The sequence below is a fragment of the Dermochelys coriacea genome, chromosome 5 (assembly GCF_009764565.3).
Source record: "Dermochelys coriacea isolate rDerCor1 chromosome 5, rDerCor1.pri.v4, whole genome shotgun sequence".
Taxonomy (NCBI): Eukaryota; Metazoa; Chordata; order Testudines; family Dermochelyidae; genus Dermochelys; species Dermochelys coriacea.
Window position 1 is genome coordinate 128,961,083 of NC_050072.1, and position 19,967 is coordinate 128,981,049.

Genomic DNA, 19,967 nt, shown 5'->3' on the forward strand with positions numbered 1-19,967 from the left:
TATCGGAAACCTACTGACCGCTATTCCTACCTACATGCCTCTAGCTTTCATCCAGATCATACCACACGATCCATTGTCTACAGCAAAGCTCTATGATATAACCGCATTTGCTCCAAACCCTCAGACAGAGACAAACACCTACAAGATCTCTATCATGCATTCTTACAACTACAGTACCCACCTCCTGAAGTGAAGAAACAGATTGACAGAGCCAGAAGAGTACCCAGAAGTCACCTACTACAGGACAGGCCCAACAAAGAAAACAACAGAACGCCACTAGCCATCACCTTCAGCCCCCAACTAAAACCTTTCCAACGCATCATCGAGGATCTACAACCTATCCTGAAGGACGACCCATCACTCTCACACATCTTGGGAGACAGGCCAGTCCTTGCTTACAGACAGCTCCCCAACCTGAAGCAAATACTCACCAGCAACCACACACACACCACACAACAGAACCACTAACCCAGGAACCTATCCTTGCAACAAAGCTCGTTGTCAACTGTGTCCACATATCTATTCAGGGGACACCACCATAAGGCCTAATCACATCAGTCACACTATCAGAGGCTCGTTCACCTGCGCATCTACCAATGTGATATATGCCATCATGGGCCAGCAATGCCCCTCTGCCATGTACATTGGTCAAACTGGACAGTCTCTACGTAAAAGAATGAATGGACACAAATCAGACGTCAAGAATTATAACATTCAAAAAACCAGTCGGAGAACACTTCAATCTCTCCGGTCACTCGATTACAGACCTGAGGGTGGCTATCCTTCAACAAAAAAACTTCAAAAACAGACTCCAACGAGAGACTGCTGAATTGGAATTAATTTGCAAACTGGATACAATTAACTTAGGCTTGAATAGAGACTGGGAATGGATGAGTCATTACACAAAGTAAAACTATTTCCCCATGTTACTTCTCCCCCCCACTCCACCCCCCACTGTTCCTCAGATGTTCTTATTAACTGCTGGAAATAGCCTACCTTGCTTGTCACCATGAAAGGTTTTCCTCCTTTCCCCCCCTGCTGCTGGTGATGGCTCATCTTAAGTGATCACTCTCCTTACAGTGTGTATGATAAAATCCATTGTTTCATGTTCTCTGTGTGTGTATATAAATCTCCCCACTGTATTTTCCACCAAATGCATCCGATGAAGTGAGCTGTAGCTCACGAAAGCTTATGCTCAAATAAATTTGTTAGTCTCTAAGGTGCCACAAGTACTCCTTTTCTTTTTGCGAATACAGACTAATACGGCTACTGCTCATTCTCTAGCAGGTTCCTTAGGGCCGCACTCTCATGTCCGTTGAAGTCAATGGAAGGCTCCTACTGATTTTAGTGACCATTGGGTTAGTACCCTAGTGTCAAATCTGCTTTTAGCTTGCTCCACCCCAGCCTGGTCCAAAGCATATTGAAATCAATGGGAGTTTTTCCACCAGCTTTAGACCAGGCCCCAAATTTCTTTAGCTTGAGCTCAGATTAGCTGGGCACCAGCAGCAGCTTGCACCTCCCTTGACCATTTGGGTGTGTTTCTCAAGAAGTCATCTGGGTCGCTAGGCTCACATGTCTGAGCTCTAATGAAATTAATAGGCAGCAGACAAACAAAGGAAGTATTTTTTCATACAACACACAGTTAATCTGTTGAACTCCTTGCCAGAGGATGTTGTGAAGGCCAAGATTATAACAGGGTTCGAAAAAGAAACTAAATAAATTCATGGAGGATAGGTCCATCAATGGCTATTAGCCAGGATGGGCAGGAATGGTGTCCCTAGCCTCTGTTTGCCAGAAGCTGGGAATGGGCGACAGGGGACGGATCACTTGATGATCACCTATTCTGTTCATTCCCTCTGAAGCACCTGTCATTGGCCACTGTTAGGAGATAGGATACTGCACTAGATGGACCTTTGGTCTGACCCAGTATGGCCGTTCTTATGTTTTAATGTGGTCTCATGTGTATCACCTGACTCCCAAGTCACTGCATAATGAATAAATAATGCAAATGACTCTCATCAAGTGCATTTTTTCCAGGGGTTGAAATATTGGTCCCTTCCACATATATACATAATCTGCACCAGGTCTTCCTGCTCCTCCCTCATAAAATCACTCCCAGCACGATCCTGCATAGGCGCTGAGCAACTCCTGAGGTCGGCAACTTGTGTTAAAATCACCATTCAGGACTGGGCCTTTTGTAGCTGCAACTCAAGTCATTAGCTGACCCCTCTGCCCCCAGCACAGAGAAGAACTTGATCAAAATCACAAAGAGGCCAGATAGAATTCCTGGCCCTTTGTCTGCCGTCCTCTGTAAACACAGTGCTACACAACAGGTCTGATTCCCAATGGCCTTGCATCGTGTGCAGTCATTTATATCAGTGCAGAGAGCAAGATGGGTGTGAAATAACTGGGTGGTGTTTTACCCTCTCTGCTCCTCGGGCCATTAACTTGTTGTGGTGAAGAGGCTTGTCTGTCTCAATGGCCCTCAGAACTATGATGCCCGGAGTCTTATACTCCTGGTAGAGTCACCATTGGTGAACAGTTCTGAGGGGAGGTTCCAGACAAAAGGCAGTCCAAAACTTCTCAAGACTCCAATGACGGAACAGGCATATTCGAGGACTTGTCAGTTCTCCGTGGCTGTGAAGGTGTGAAGTGGGGCGGTCACCCTACTCCGGCTCAGAAGGGGTTAAAAGCCAGCCCTTGGAGCGGGCTGGGGCTGAGAGAAAAGCCTAGTCTGATTGGGGAAACAGCCACAGCTGCGGCCACGCCCCAATCAGGCCACAGCTGGCCCTATAAAAGGGCTGTGAACCAGGTGCTCAGGCTGTGGAGAGAGAAGGACTTGGTTGTCTGGGAGCTGAGCAGCGTACTGAGAGTGTAGCAGGGCTGGGGGAAGGCCAGAGGAGCTGGGAAGCTCCAGCCTGGAAAACCCCCAGGCAGCAGGCCTGGCTAAAGGCCAGGAAAGGTACTGGGGCTACAGAAGCGTAGCCTGGGAATAGGAAGAGGCAGATGGTCCATCCCTTTTTGCTGATGAGTGGCCATTACAGATGGCAGGCTGCCCCAGTGAGTAGGGGCTAGATGGTGACTGGCAGTAGCCACTGAGGCAAGGTAGGGATAGAGGGTTGGGGGTTCCCCTGGGTGGGGAGATCCTGATTGTGGGTTACTGCTGGGGGCAGAACCCTGATGTAGAGGGGCACTGGGGTCTGGGAGGGACATGGGGGGCCAGCAGCAGTTGAGACACTGGCCTGCAGAGAGCTCTCTGGAGAGCTAATTCCCAGGATGACCAGCAGGAGGTGCCACATGGTGAGTCTTGACCTCACTACAAGGTGGGTGAGTGCTGCAGTAGGATGGAGACCTCCAGTTGTCTTGGGCTCCCCTGTCAAGTTTTGTGAGGCTACTGCCTGTGCACCAGCTCAGTTCCTATTACCAGCAGGTGCACCTAAAATGGTCTGCCAGCTTGAGACCTATCACTACTTCCCCCAGGACTCCCTGCCCTGACTCCTGAGTGGATCAGGGACTGGGTTTCAGGAGACGTGAGTACATTCCAGGCTCTGCCACTGGCCTGTTGGGTGATCTTGGATAAGTCGTGCTTTGCTCCATGCCTCAGTTTTCCCAGCTGTAAAATGGGGATTATGATACAGACTAGCACTGGGCAGTTTTTTTCAGCCAAAAATGCAGATTCAGTTATACCAATTCAGGTTGATTTTACAAAATTGTTTGACCTAAAACATCTTTTCAACTTTTCAATTTGCCAAGAATTTCAACAAATGTCATTTTCAATCTGACTCTAAATGATTTTTCCCCCAACTTTTCTAAGTTACCAATGGACTGAATAAAATCCATCATTTTCCCCAGCTATAGAGGTGACCACTTTTCTAAAAGATCCTGGAGCTTGATAGACGAAAAGATGCTAATAAGAACTAGGGATTATTTATTGGACTCTTTGTTACCCTGCCCATCTCTTCCATGGATTCATTGAAAACTGTACGTTTTACAAAGGAGAAAGACAAACCCAGAGCATGAGTGTGTGTGTGGATGTGTGTTTTTGTATACGTACATTTGTGTATACACACGTTTGTGTGGGTCTCCAGAGAGAGTCGAACCCCAATAGCAATGCACTCAATCCCATGCCATCCATAACTAAATAGTTGTACAGTAACAGTGGAATGAAGGTATCAATCAAGGAACCTACATACCTGGAAATGGGAAAGGTGAACATTTCGGCATAGCACAGAGGTCTGTGAATGTATCATGTGAATTCCAAGTGATGTCACTGAAGCAAGTCCATTTGTCCTAACAGATTTGCTGTAGCAAGGATAGCTCCCGCTTTGTGAATTCATTTGTTAATAGAATCACAGAATATCAGGGTTGGAAGGGACCTCAGGAGATCATCTAGTCCAACCCCCTGCTCAAAGCAGGACCAATCCCCAATTTTTGCCCCAGATCCCTAAACGGCCCCCTCAAGGATTGAACTCACAACCCTGAGTTTAGCAGGCCAATACTCAAACCACTAAGCTATCCCTCCCCCCAATATAGATGCAGGCGGAAAGGATTCCTCTATTCTGCTGCACTGATGAACAAAACCAAGTGTCAATTGTTAAATGAAAGCCAGTTCCTTCCAGAGAACTTTTCACTACACAGCTGCCTAAAAGAGTCAGTCTTTAATGTGCCTTGTGTGGTCACGGCGCTCTAAAAAACCCACTTCCATGAGGGGCATAGCTTCCAGTGCTGGAGCACTGTCTACACTGGTGCTTTACAGTGTTGAAACTTGCTGTGCTAAGGGGGGTGTTTTTTTCACACCCCTGAGCAGGAAAGTTGCAGCGCTGTAAATTGCCAGTGCAGACAAGTTCTTAGGTCCAGATTCATTTTCAAATAGCTCCTAGAGCTGACAGCTTTGTTAAAAGAGGCCTAGGAAATCTGAATTCTCGGGCAGTTCCATTGTATGTTTTCAACATCCGCAGCTATGTTACAACAACTGCAGCACGCCTCTGAGGCTGCCTTTGCTGCAGGCTTTGTGGAGATGAATAGGGACCGTTTGATACCTGACACTAGCTGGCAAATGAGAGGAAGAGATGAACTTTGAATGGATAACAATCCATAAAGGAGAGCAAAATTTTTCCAGATTGTTTATTATCTTATTTTTCACCTAAGCGCTCTCATGTGTCAAGGGCAGCAGTAGTGTCTGCTTTAGACATTGAGGATAATGCAGATATAAGAACATGATCTCTTTCACTCTGAAATATAAACATTTGTGTGGCAGTTGCCATATTCAAAGTTATCAACTCTTCACGTTAAATAATCTGTCTAAAAAGGATATTTTATTTTTAAGAAATCCCCTAAAAACTGTATCTAAAAAGAAAATGCAGAAAGGAGGAAGAATTCTGAATAGTAGAATAGATTTTTAATCATGAAAATTAATTTAATTGACTTGGACAAGATCCTCAAATGGTGTAAATCAATGTATGTTCATTGACTTCTATGGAACTACATCAATTTACAGCAGAGAATTTATCCCATTGCCTTTCAATTAGAAGACGGTTACTGGAAGTCGAGGTCTGCTAATGTACACAAGCAGAGAAATTATCTAGGCTCTTCCACAGACTTGCCAGGTAGCTATAGGCAAGTCACATGTCATCTTTGTCTCAGTTTCCCTACCTGTAGGACTGAGATAATACCCATTTCAGAGAGGTGCTATGGACTTTAATTCATTAATGGGTTAAATTCACTCCTGTGCAGTTTATGCACAAGGTCTGGGCATCACTTAAGTCCTCAAAATACAGTCTCGTGGTTTTGAAGTAAAATGGGGGGGGGGACGGGACAGCGTTTGTAAATCTATGTAAGAGCTTTGGATGGATGTTCCTGGCAAAGTGCAAATGACTGGTGTATAATATTATTGATTGTTGTTGAATAATTTAATCCACCTTTTCAATTGTCAACATATCACTGTGCTAATTCTGTCTGAGCTACAGTGTTTTCATGATTGTATGATAACAAACATAGGGGCTAAATCTATGTACCCTCCCAGGAACATTGATGGAAACAGTTTATGGAGGCCAGTAATGAATATGAGAACTAGTCAAACAAATTTGCCCTCTTGATTTGCAAAAACTGCAGTTTTGAAGTGATCAAAGCTGTTCATGAATTCGGGTCAAATTTTGTTACTGTTTTAACTGAAGAAAAGGGGGGAAATTAAAAAAAGGTTGAAATGTTTCATTTTGACATTTTCAAAATGAAACATTTCAGCTTTTCATGTTGAAATATTTTGTTTCAAAATTTTGCTAGATTTAACTTGAGGGAGGAAAAAAGGACCCAAATCCAGAAAAGGGTTAAAACACCCACAAAACAAATCAAAATAAGATGTTTGATTTCAGGACAAACAAAACATTTGGTCTGAGCCAAAACTAAATGTTTGATTTTTCATTTCATCAAGAAAATAGTGTCATTTTGGATTGACCCGAAACAAAATTTGGGGAGGGATTTTTCAGTTTAGCCATTGAACCAAAAAAAATCACTGATTCACGCAGTTAGCGAACAGGGGGCTCAATTCAATATCCATTGAAGTTAATGGAAAGTCTCCCATTGACTCCAACAGGTGCTGAGATAAGCCCATAGTGATATGGACCTCTAGGGAAGAGACAGAACAGCCATAGAGCAATGGGTCCCAAACTGTAGGCTGGGGGTGTGCACGAACAATGAGCCCTAGTGTGCAGATGATGCTATTTTGTTCCAGAAAGCGTGACCTCCCATTTACGGTGCACACAAGGTCACAATGCATGAAGGACACCATTTTGCTCTTCAAAATGGCATCCTCCGTGCTGTTTGGGGTCCCGACAGGAAATACGTCATTCAAACAGGGTTGTGAGAGCAAAAAGTTTGGGAATCCCTGCTCTAGAGGCTTAGGCTTAATGCTAGCTGCCACATCCAGTCTCTTGGGATGTGCTGAGGAAAGCAGCGACATGCATAGCACAGACCCATGAACAATAGTTTAAAGCTCAGTTAATCTAGCTACTTTAACTTAAACAGCTGCTTGTATTTATAGCTCAGAGTTCTTACATGCCTGGTGATTATCCATAAGCAGCTGCTGAGCGCTGGGGAAAAAATACTGATGGGGGTGGAAGGATGGACATATTGGAATAGAGGTCTAAATAAATCCAAACATCAGCCCCCCAAGTAAGAATGCTGGGCCCTGTGCACATCCTTCCAATGTTGAGCTGATGAGTTGACATGCGTGTGAAAAGCTGACACCTGATTCAAAGCAACCTGGCTAAAATTCAGAGGCCTGAAGAAAGACCCACTCTTATTCACACTCCTTTTACCAGCAAAGAATTCAGTGAGCAAGGCAAAGTATGATGTCTGTGTCTGTGGAGCAAACAGAGGGATCCTATTACCCAGCTTTCTCCAACAGTCCTTTTGAAATGCGTTGCCTTGGTGCTTTTTTAAAGCCTATTGGTCATGTTGATGGTTCACACAGAGGTGTTGTCTGCAGATGGAAATGTCACTCTCACTGAGTAGCTTTTGATTTGAATTTTTTATGCTGATCAGAGAAGTTTGCATGACTTGCAAGATATTTGCCTTGCTCTGCACCCTCTTCAGATGCAATAGTTTCTCTTTAATCTGATTTGGTTTGCTTTGCTATACGGAGATTTGGCTGTTTGCAAAGATTTATTCTCTTATAGCAGGTTGCTTTACGGGCCTAGAAAGCTTCCTTCCAATGGAGGTTTGTTCTTTATTCCTTTGATTCACCCAGCTACAATTGTGATAGGCTAGGTGCCTTCAATATATGACAGAGACAGATTCCCAAAAAGATAGATGGGTGTCATGACAGAGTCCTAGGACACAACTGCTGAGCCAACCCTCCGGTCAGTTAAACACCAATTTCTTCCCCCCCACCTCCTGGGGGTGCCTAATTTGTGGATTTGAATGGGCTGGGGAGAACTAAAGAGCCCATTGGCACAAAGGGTAGAAGGCCACACGGGAAGGAATTGCTGGGGCAAGAGGCAGGCTAGTGGAGGCAGAACCAAAAAGGATCTTTTCCCTCGCCTCGGCAGAGGACTGAGGAGAAACTGATGCTGTAAATGCTGTGACGTATGTATCAGGAAAGGTGGTGGGACCGAGCGATGTAAATAACCTACACGGTGGTCTTTAACAACTGAAGGTCTCTGAATAGTCTCTGTTGATGTAGGAGGAGACATGGGCAGGACCTCACCTTGTGACAGTGCATTTGGGGAAAGACGGACATGATTCTGGCGGCATTCAGTTTGATCTGTGGTCTGGGTTTCTTGGCATTCACTCTCTCAAAGGCTTCTTACCTCTCTGCTTTGCTTCACATTGTCTCCTGTTTGACTCCCCTTGCTCATCCTCTGAGCAGTAGCTTACTCGCTGCTCACCATGGATCAGGTTGTGACACCCGTTCCCTTGTTGTGTTGGACTGTACACCATGTCCCTCTAAAGTCAATGGGATGAGTTATATAGTAAAGTGCCATTTGGTGTACGTGACTCTCAATTTGGCTCAGTGTGAGAGGTAGATAAACCACCCGTCAGAGATGAACAAGGAGATAGTACAACCAATAATCTGAGGAGAATCTGAGTTCATTCTTGTGCTGAGTAATGGACTGACAGGACCTCTGCTGCTTTTGCTACTCTAATCTGCACTTTCTGGTGTGATTTTTTTTTTTTTTTTTTTTTTTTTTTCCCCAGCTAACAGAAGCATCACAACTGCCACAGAGCACAGCTTGGGGGTCACAAACAGGTGCCAGAGGCCACGACCACCCTGCCCTTCCCATATTGGAAGAAGGCCCCAGCTAGCTGCTGGCTAAATGGGAGGGTGCCGTAGAATGGGAAAGAGGTTCCAATATGGACAACTTGAGTGCCTCTGCCGGAGAAGATCCTGCACTTCTCCATGTCTGATTTACCTCTGATCTGCTACCGATGTCACGGAAGCTTTGGCCTTTCTAAACCAGTGTTCCCTCCCATTGTTTTCCCTCAGCAGTCAGTCTCTTGCAGGGTTCACTAGCTTGGTTGGTGCAAGTCACAGCTGGGCTCTCTTGTTCTTTTGATACTGGGAAGTTCATTTCCAATCTTCCTTTCCCAGCAATAATGTCTTTATCCTTTTCAGACTTGCTGAATCTTACATTCAGGGCTGGGAGAACTTGGACTCCCCCCTCCCCCACCCCCAAGTGTTTATTTTCCAGGCTAGGCTTGTGAGCTTGAGAACGCTTACATCCTGCCAAGGATTTCAGCAGTGACTAGTCAGCCTGAGTGTCTTGATTTTGGACGGTCTGAACTGAGATGTATTGATGGGGCCTGATATTCACAGGCTAAGTTCTTGGCTTTTTCTGAAAAGAGGGCTTAGCAGCACTTGAGTGGCATATAGGGCCCTGGGCAGACCCTCTACACTGGGGTCAGTTTCATGTTAAAAATTTGTATGTCTGTTTAACAAAACTAAAGCATGATGAGGACAATTGCAGCAGTAACCTCCATCTGGGCATAAGGAATCCTCTCTCCCTGCACTCTCTCTAAGCTTAGGGTCTGGTCCCTGGTAGCTTCGGCTACAAGCCATGGAGGGGCAGGGAGGAAGAGATGGAGACGTGGCTCTTCTCTGCCCGGCAAGCAGAGCTGACAGCCATAGCAGGATGAGACCACAGCACATGGTGGTGTTGAGGGCACAGCAGGAACTCACCCTGCTGGTCTCCAGGGAGCTCCAGGAACCGTGGGTCTCACTGAGGCTAATGCCATCAGGTGTCCTTGCTGGGGTGGTGCAGCTCCATTCTTCTGTAGGGGCAGCATGAAAAGGGTAAGGAGAGGAGGGGGAAAAAGGTAACAGGAAAATGTTTTAGGTTGAACATTTTCAATAAACATTTTTGCAGACATTGCAAACAAATGGAAAGTGGTCTTTTCTCAAACCTGCGGGAGAAGAGCCATCGCAACATTTTTTTGCAAAAATTTTTCCTCCATTTTTTTTGACCAGCTCTCACCATCTGAAACAGTGAAGAGAGCTGCACAAATCTGTACAATTATACAACATGGTCTCATTATTTCCTGGTAGTCTTCAGTTTGCCTGTACCAATGTATCTAATCCATCTTTGATTGCAAGCTCTTTGAGTGTTTTGTTCTGAATTTGTACAGTGCCTAGCAGAACATGTCCAACTCTGGGGCTTCTAGGCACTACACTAATGCAAATAATAAAGAATAATATTCAACACTGGGAAATGTATCATCTTCCCTCCTGGTCAGCCACACCATCTCGATGAACAATACAATACCCGACTGGATGCAGGATTTGAGACTTAGAGGGGGGTTGGTGGAAGGACACCTCGGAGGAGAAGATAAGGATCTTCCAGTGTTCAGTATTTTTTTAAGAGTATGGGGAATCAAGCCAAGGTAGACTCCATTGAGCCACCAGTGAACTTTGAGGGTGAAATCTTGGCTCCACTGAAGTCAATAGCAAACTTCCCATTGACTTCAGTGTAGTTAGGATTTCACGCTGAATGTTGAGTAAGGAGCTGTAGTCACTACAGGACACTGGGTTGGTGCTCTCACCACAGAGGGCACAATGCCCTAGGAAGAGTATTGGGTGGAGGTGAGACATCATAGAAATGTGGGGCTGGAAGAGACCTCAAGAAGTCATCAAGTTCAGCCCCCTGTATTGAAGCAGGACCAAGTAAACCTAGACCTTCCCTGACAGCTGTTTGTCCAGCCTGTTCTTAAACACCTCCAAAGATGGGGATTCCACACCCTGTCTTGGAAGTGGATTCCAGAGCTTAACTACCCTTAGAGTTAAAAAGGTTTTCCTATTATCTAACCTACATTTCCCTTGCTGCAGATATTACTTGTCCTACCTTCAATGGACATGGAGAACAATTCTAACAGCTATTAACAGATTTGAATACTGGTATCAGGTCCTCCCTCAGTCTTCTTTTGTCTAGTTTAACATGTCCAGTTTTGACAGGTTTCAGAGTAGCAGCCATGTTAGTCTGTATCCGCAAAAAGAAAAGGAGTACTTGTGGCACCTTAGAGACTAACACATTTATTTGAGCATAAGCTTTTGTGAGCTACAGCTCACTTGCATCCGATGAAGTGAGCTATACTCATGAACGCTTATGCTCAAATAAATGTGTTAGTCTCTAAGGTGCCACAAGTACTCCTTTTCTTTATGCCTAGTTTTGTTAACCTTTCTTTTCTAAAACTTTGATCATTTTTGTTGCTCTCCTCTGGACTCTCTCCACCTACTTTGTCCACATTCTTCCTAAAGTGTGGCACCTAGAACTGGACACAGCACTCCAGCTGGGGCCTCACCAGTGCTGAATAGAGCAGCACAATACATCTGTCTTCCATACAACACTCTTGTTATTACACCCCAGAATTCTATTATTCTTTTTCACAACTGCATCACATGTTTGGCTTGTGTTCTATTTCTAATTCACTCCAATCCCCTGATCCTTTTCAGCAGTATGATCACCTAACCAGTTATTCCCCATTTTGTTGTGTCCATTTGATTCTTCCTTTCTAAGGGGAGTATTTTGCACTTGTCTTTATTGAATTTCATCTTGCTGATTTCAGACCAATTTTCCAGTTTGTTACGGTCACTTTGAATTCTAATCCTGTCCCACAAAGTGCTTGCAACTCCGCCCAGCTTGGTGTCATCTGCAAATTCATAAGCACTCTCTCCACTCCATTATCCAAGTCATTAATAAAATATTGAACATTATCAGATCCAGGACTGACCCCTGAGAGGCCCCACTAGATACAACCTTCAAGTTTGAACAGCAAACCACTGATAACTACTGTTGAGTGCAGTCTTTCAAATCCAAACCATCTCCATGGAAGTTAATGGCATTACTCAAGATCCTGGAGGGATTTTCCATTTGATATCTTAGGCTGATGCTAGAGGAAAGGTCACTTCTCATGAAGAGAGTTGCAGTTAAACTGAGAAATGCCAGCTGTGATTAAAAACAACTTTCAAATCTGAGGAAACTATGATGCTGTCAAAGTACTGCTGCATTTGTGAACTTGGAGAATGCTGGGCTATGGAGCCAAATTAGCTCCATTTGCTTTGAGCTTGATAAACAGAATGTGTGGGCACCTTACTTTAATGGTGCCTGCACCTTTCATGTAGACATATTACAATTTTAAACAATATGCACTGTGGATGCATGACTGAGTCATGGAGCCTGCACTCTTGAATTTTGCTCCCTAATACTACCAGTTCAGAACAGAAATGCCTTCCCTCTCACTATATGTGGGTTATTTCGAAACCTTGTGTCCTGGGATGGCTGTGTGGCACTGTGCCTCAGTTTCCCCTTTTAAACCAACAACTGACCGTATTCTCCCCTTGTATCAGGGCCAGCCATCATGCCCATATTCTTCATCATATGTGAGATGCTGGCTTCCTCACAAGCCTGGGGAATTTTCAGCCAACACCATATTAGTCTTTAAGCCCTTGGTTCTGGGTTCCATTTATTGTCCAAGTGATCACAGGCTCACAAAAGGAAAACAAAATTTCCAGAGCGGGTTTTCTCCCCAGCCACAACTCCCAGGGTCCCCCACAGGAGTCTTCCTTCCTCGGGGACTACTGCTAGAGATTGTCCCTTCCTGCAGTTTCTCTGGGCAGTCCACCCCCAACTGAGCCACTTTTATAATCACTTTCTCCCTTTCCAGCTGGGTCTGATAATTGATGAGATCTGGCTAGCCCCAGATCCCTCCTTAAAGGGGCAGGCTTCACAGTAACACTTAACAATTTACTTTCATTTCTGCTGTAGAGGGCAGTCTGTATTCTCTTTTGGGTCTCAAACACCAAAGAACTTTTGGTTCTCAAAAACTATTCTGAGTGTAAATTTTCAGTTTTCAAAAAAATGTTTCTGGTTAAAAAAAATCAGTTTTCAGTTTTAAAAAATGATCAGTTTCTAAAGTGAAAATTGTAATGAAAACATTTTTATGTTTTGATTCTGGTGAGGGGGCTCAAGGAAAAATGATTTTTTCATTAAAATATTCATTTTCAGCTAAAAGCCATTTTTCATCAGAACTACCTTTCAACAAAAATATTTTGACCAGCTGTAAGGAAGATCTTTGAAAATCAACCATTTATTTGATTGGGTGTTTCGGAAGATTAAATGTGTGTTGACACTGGTGATGGGATAGGGGGGATGGAACCATTTTAGTTTTTTTAATGTATTAGTGGGTGAGTTAATTTGCTACTTTTTGATTGCTTAATGCTGCCAGTGGGCAGAATTTGTGCTCTTTTAACACTGGTAGATAATCATTATATGGTTGTAAGACCGGTTAATTGTCTCCTTGAGACCTTTGCATAGCTTTATCTTAATTCTTGTTTAAATTCAAATAAATAAATAAATACCTAGCTCCTATAGAACACTTTTCATCAGCAGATCTCACATACTTTACAAAGTACCATTATCCCCATTTTACAGATGGGGAAACTGAGGCACAGGGGGTTGACATGCCCAAGGTCACACAGTGACAGATCCAGGAATAGAACTTAGGTCTATTTAAGTTCCACTGGGCCACATTTAAGTTCGGGATTTGGTTCCTGGACAATCAAATCAATTTTTTTAAATATAGCAGCTGCTTTTGGAGACACGATTTTTTTTGCTGCAGTATATGACCGAGGGAGTTTTGTACATATAGCTGAAGTGTTCTTTGAAGCACAGGCTTCAGGTGCTTTTGCAGTCCTAAAGTTGGTGAGTGTGCATCATAAATTTTCTTTGATGTGGTTTTTAATGAAGGATCCAAAATAGCCTGCTTATCAAATTTCCATGTCTGGAAAAATTGTCCTTCTGTGATATCAGAAAATGAATGCATATCATCTCTGCTAATTAGTAAATTCACACTGAGGGGTATTTTTACCCTTCCTCTTCTCATCTGAAATCCATGAACCATCTTGGCAGCATTTTAGGAGAGATGACATCAGTATTTCCCCCCACTTTATTTTACACATACCATTCTTTGCTATATTCATGCCTTTCATTTGTTTACATTTGTACCAGCCTAATAGCAATTGCTTGCTCTCTAGCTAGCAAGACTTGCAAAATAGACAGCCCTATCCTCTCCCCTCCCACTTGACCGCACGTCATTCCATGCTTTGCGAACTCCCCGGCCAGCTGCAGTAGCGTGCCCCCACTGGTACATCCATTTGTGCACTCACTTGGCCAATTTTAAAAAAAGCATCCATAAAAATTTAATACACAGTTGTTTCTATAAAAAGCCTGTCCTTGAAAAACCACACCTGGTAGCAAAAGGTCAGGTCACTGTTTAACAACATGATTAGGAGGGACCATGTCTTCATGCCGTGCACACCCCAGATTCCCAGGGCTTCATGAGAGCAATGGGTGTGTAAGGAATGCAGAATCAGCCCCTTTGTTTAGTTAATGTCTATAACATACCTATTCCCCAAGCCCACAGAGTTCTGCTTTTGTATTAATATTAATAACAGCACTTTGACTTGCACCTGGAAATGAATGGGAAACCAGTTCTATGGATCACAGATGTAATATGCTCATTGGGAGCAACTCCGCAAAGTAAAGGCAGAATTGCTTTGCACCAGCTTAAATTCGAGTGCCCCCTTGCATAGCCCTAACTGGAATTAGTGCCGGCTGCAAATTGGAGGGGACAAAGGCATGGGGAACTGCAGTGAAGTACAAGTGTGAATGTACCCAGTGTGAATGGAAGAAAGCATTTGGCATCTCGTGCTAAAAATCTGACCAACAAGTTTGTACCCATCATACTAGTGTCTCCTCTCTCTCAATCAGCCAGCTAGCTTTCAGACAAAAATCTGTCTTGGACAGGTGTTGGGAAATCAGATTTGCACCATCTGAGTCCAAAAAACTACAGATGTAAATCTATGGATGGCACTGCAACCCAAATGATCTCAATGTACCACCTAACAGCCTGGCACACTGTCATGTTTCTGCAAGGCAATCCAGACCAGTGAGCGGGGATGTCACCACTTGCCCTGCAATGCTGGGTACACCTTACAATGCTTTGCAGCTATAGGTTCCAGCCTGGGATGCTCACAGCCAGCATACAAGGATGCAAGTCACACCCTGAGTGTCTGTGTGTTATGCAGCCAGCCTTGGTTCAACAACTCTGACCCCAGCAGCCTGTCCAGAGCCCCAGAGCCCCAGTCTGGCTTTCACCAGCCTTGGTTACAACCACCAAGATGACCCCAACACACTCCCATTCTGAGGTTTCCCAAAACCATGTGCTCTGCAATGCCCATCCCACTCCTGGACAGTTCAGAGAAAAATACGTTTTCTTTGTTCCTTTAAAGGGACAAAAAGCACATCACAGCTTATTAACTTAACTGGGGTAAATACACCCTTCCCCTTAAACACAGCACTGGGTTGCTTTATAGTAAAAATAAAACAAATATATTAAGAAAATATACATAGGAGTGAGTGAGTTCAAACATAAGGAATGAAGATAGAAAGAGTTACAAATAAAACAAAACATAATACGCTTTCTAGTGGCTAACGCTTAATTTAACAAGCGGCCATCTATGTTCAAGATAGATTTCCTGTCAATCTTTCTTCTTTCCAGCCATGGCTGCCTCTCTCTCAGTCAGGACCTCCCACAGAAACACAACAGGCTGGTTTCCCTTGTCTTCCTACAGGAAAGATCTTTGCCTAAGCATGTTTCTCACCTATATGCAGTTTTCAGAGACTTCAAAGCCCCCTATCACCCCCGGTTGAACGAGCCATCTTTCTCAGCTTGCAAGAGCTGTCTTCCCTTGTGTCTGTCTAGTGAGGGATGCCAAAGATGGCTTCTGCCTTTGTTTTTTTCTGCCAAAGTTCAATGAACTTGTTTCAAGAGGCCCTTCCTCTTCCTTTGGGCTTCCCATCCCCCCTGTATGTAAATAGGGTTTCCACTGTTTTGAGTCACACCTTGCTTAATTTCTTTGGAGACTGGCAGATAGCTGTCATGGTCCCTCCTTCTTCTCTCTTTGTTTGGAAACAGACTGTAAAGCCTAAAATCAACAAGTGCCCATCATTCCTTATATACTGTTAATACATACATTTTACAATGGTATTGATCACCAGTGTATCATAGGCTTTCATAAAATATCTCACTCTAAGATCTTTTCTAATACAGTACTATTGTACACAATCAGTTGACTCAATTACTTACCACTTGAGGTTCAGCCCCCCCTCCCCATCTTTACAGTTCAGGAAACCTTTGCAATGTATCCTTTGAAAAGTAAAACCCAGACTAAGCTTCTCTGTCTTGCTGGGGCATAGACCCCATGCTGTCTCCTCCTTCACATTAGCTTGATAGCTTTGTTTATATGATATGTAAATGTACCTTCATTGTCTCTGCCTGAAGACCCAGCTGGTTAGAGAAACAAACACATTCCTTTGTTTAGGGAAGAGCTGTTTACCAACCTCCAACATGCCTGATTTAGAAACATCTTAGTCATAATCCTTGCATATATCCAAAACTCTCAATACACACCATGTACATACATCACACAAGAATATTAATGATCAGTGAGTTATTAGTTTTTCAATGACATATTACATATCATCTTTTAGATATAGATCATAACCAGAGTGTGTTGGGATATGCTGAATTGCTCAGGCCAGCTGAAACTCAAACTGGTGATCTCCTTGCTCTCTGCCACTAGGATGCTCTTAGGGTCACAACAGAATCCTGCTGAACTCTACAGGAGAATACATTCAGAGCAGATGAGCGATCACCCAAACCTACCCACTGGGATTCCTCAGAACCACTCACATACAACTCCATCCATCCCTGCCAGAAGGCACAGGTATGTCAACAAATCCAGACAGATAACAGCACCAGGTAAATGACAGAGTGAAGAGAATCATCATGGATAACTGATCTTTGCCCATGGCCTTGTCCTCCCCATCTGAATCTCTCATCTTATGCTTCAACTTAGGCTGTCAGCTCCTTGGGGCAGGGCCTGTCTCTTTGCTATATGCATATACAGCACTTAGCACAATGGGACCCTGATCAGGGCCTGTGATAGGGTGTACAAGGCCTTCTCAGCCCCTTGCTGGAGGTGTCACCTGGGAGAGAAAGGCAGTGAATTTAGACCACTGAGCACTGCCTAGAACAGCCATTCAGGCACTGGTATCATCAGAACCAACAAGACTTGGTCCTCCAGAGGCTAGAAGGGCCAGGAGGAGGCAGCGGCCCCACTAGGTGAGATAAGAAGGCTTGCCTATTTCTTCAGTGGGGAAGAGCTGGGTGGAACCGAGACAGGAGCTGAACTTCCCTACTCCTAACCCAGAACCCCAGGCCTGGCTCAAGTTCTACCCACCTGACTGAACCTTCAGTTGAATGAGGAGCAATAAACTGCTTATTCTGCTGTACTGTCTTAAGGCCCAGATGACCAATTTTTGAGCTGGAGTTTAACTGTTAAAATACTATCAAAGAGCTCACTGCATAAGACAGCTTGTTCTGGACAAGCTGCAGCAGGGCCCATAGGCACTAATATAGTAAAGAATTTAACTCCCATTGATTTCAGTGGGCAGAACCAGACCACAGTATCCACAAAGCCAGCAAAAGTTGAGGAGCAGATGGAAAATCCTATTTATCCTGTTATCTTCATTTTGACTTTCAATGGATGTCACTTTGACTGGCTTTGCAATGTCCATTCTAGTTGGTTACCATTTCCAGCAGTCACCCAGCCCTCCCGAGCACAGCGGCTTATTCAAGAGGTTTCTTAACACTGCTGTGCAATTAGTAAAAAATAATTTTAGCACACAGTGTATTCCCTCCCCTGGAGGGATAACTGAGCTTCAATAAACCAGGGTTCTACTGGGTTATGTACCTAAATGTACAGTTCTGAAATTATTCATGAGGGATCCAATCTATAGATTAACTAAAATCAGAGCCTAAATCAGAGTCACACAGTAAAACATTCTGAAGAAAGAAAGAATTGATGATTCAGAAACACGGCTTCCTAGCCCACATCAAAAGGGCCTTTGAAATGCAGAAGGGGGGGGCGGGGTGTGGCAATATTCCCCTCCGTTAGAATGAAAAACAGTTAGTACTATCATGGAGAATGTAGGAGACACTGGCTGAATGTGTGTGAATATGATGCATACCTCTGTCTTTTTGATTACTATCATGTTGTCTGCTACCTGGCGGCAAAGAGTTCCCTCAGCCTTGGGGGATTCTACACATCTGCAGGAAGGCAGACAATGGCTGTAGACTGTCCAATCACCGACACTTACACAATACAGGTGTCCATTCCTTTGAAGGTATCCCCTCACCAACCTCTGATCAACAGCTGGATAACTATGGTGTGGGGAGAAGAATCCAAGCAGGGAAACTCTGAACATAGAACTCAGAATTGGTGAAAAGCTTCAGCCCTGAAGCTGAGGAGGGTAGGTTGGTCCTCAGGGAAACAGTCTGAAACCCAGTCCTCAGAAGAACATGGGTACCAGGGCTAAGCTGAGCCTACCAAAGTCTTGAGGGAAATGTTCATCTTAAGTAAGACAATATGCATGTTGACCCTTTTCCCACTGATTGCAATATCCCTGTGGATTAATAAATAATACTTTGTTTGGACAAAACTGTTCAGTGCCACTGCACTTAGCTACTGTTCACAGGTCCCAGAGGGAAGTCTATTGCAGGGGCCAAACTCATTTGGCCCTGCTGAGGAGACATGCTGGTAAACACGGGTGCTGTGTCCAGGGGACCCAGTCTAGAAGCAGGGGGAAATCACAGGGTTCCATTCAGAGAATGGAACCTGCAGGGCCTGTCACTTGATAGGGTGCCCACAGAGAGACTGAGAAGTCAAAGCTACAACTCACCCTGAACCATGGCAACCAAATAGCTTCATTTATTTCATCTTCCGGACATGCAAATCTGCAGATATTTCACATGCAACAAATCTTGTAATTAGCATGTTTTTGGCAGCACACACATGAATCCTCTCACTGTTTTAGTCACAAATAATCTTTATCTTTCCATCTTAGTAATGACCTAAATGTTAATAGCCGACCAAGAGCCTGACCGAGTGACAATGGAAAAGGATTGCACAAAGGATAGCTTTTTTCTAACACTGAACAAGGAACTTCCTTAAGTCAAGGGAAAACAAGGCTTAAAGCTGTTATTTTCATTGGTACTATGCTCGTACCTAGATTCTTCCCATTGTGCCTGGTGCTGAACAAACACACCGAGAGACCATCCCTGCCCTCAAGAGTCTGAATAGACCACACAGACAGAGAGTGGGAGAAAGAAAGGATAAAATTACTCTGTCTACTCCATTGTAGCACTCCTCCACAGAAGATGGAGCAAGAACTAAACAGGCTTATTACTATGAACACAGAATCAGGGCCCCAGCTTGGCTTTCCATTTCTCATGAGTTGCCTTCACTAGCAGTACAGGAGAATTTCCTTTATTTCCCTGTAATGGAGACTCTTTTTCAAGGAACTGCTGCTTCTAAGTCAGAAAACTCCTCATTTGCTCCAATGCAAGTTCTGAGGCATTTCAATCAAAACATGTGAAGGTTGAATCAAGCATTTCATAGTGACTCAAGCATTCCATAGTGCATTTAGGGTCTGACATGGTGACACTTCATGCTAGTCTTGTTTCACTGTCTTTGTATTTTCTGTTTTTTAATTTTCCCCTCTTTGACTCAACCACTTGAGGAATAAAACTCCAATTTCCCACTGCTGTGTCAAATTACTAAACACAACAATACTTGATCCTAACACAATACAGTTCAAGGATCCTAAGGTATAGTTCACCTGGGAAAATAGGTTTCTCTTTCAGATCCACTCCAATTTTCCACTACATCACTTCTGCCAAGACACCTTACTGACCTTTTTGTCCAGTTGTCAAAAAATCAAAACCCAAAACCTAATTGTTTTTCACTCATATTGGGCTGATATTTTCCTGTTAAAGTGCAGCCTTTTTTTCAAGCCTCTATCACCAGATCATCGACACTGGCCCAATGCTATGGTGCATTCTTCCAACATATG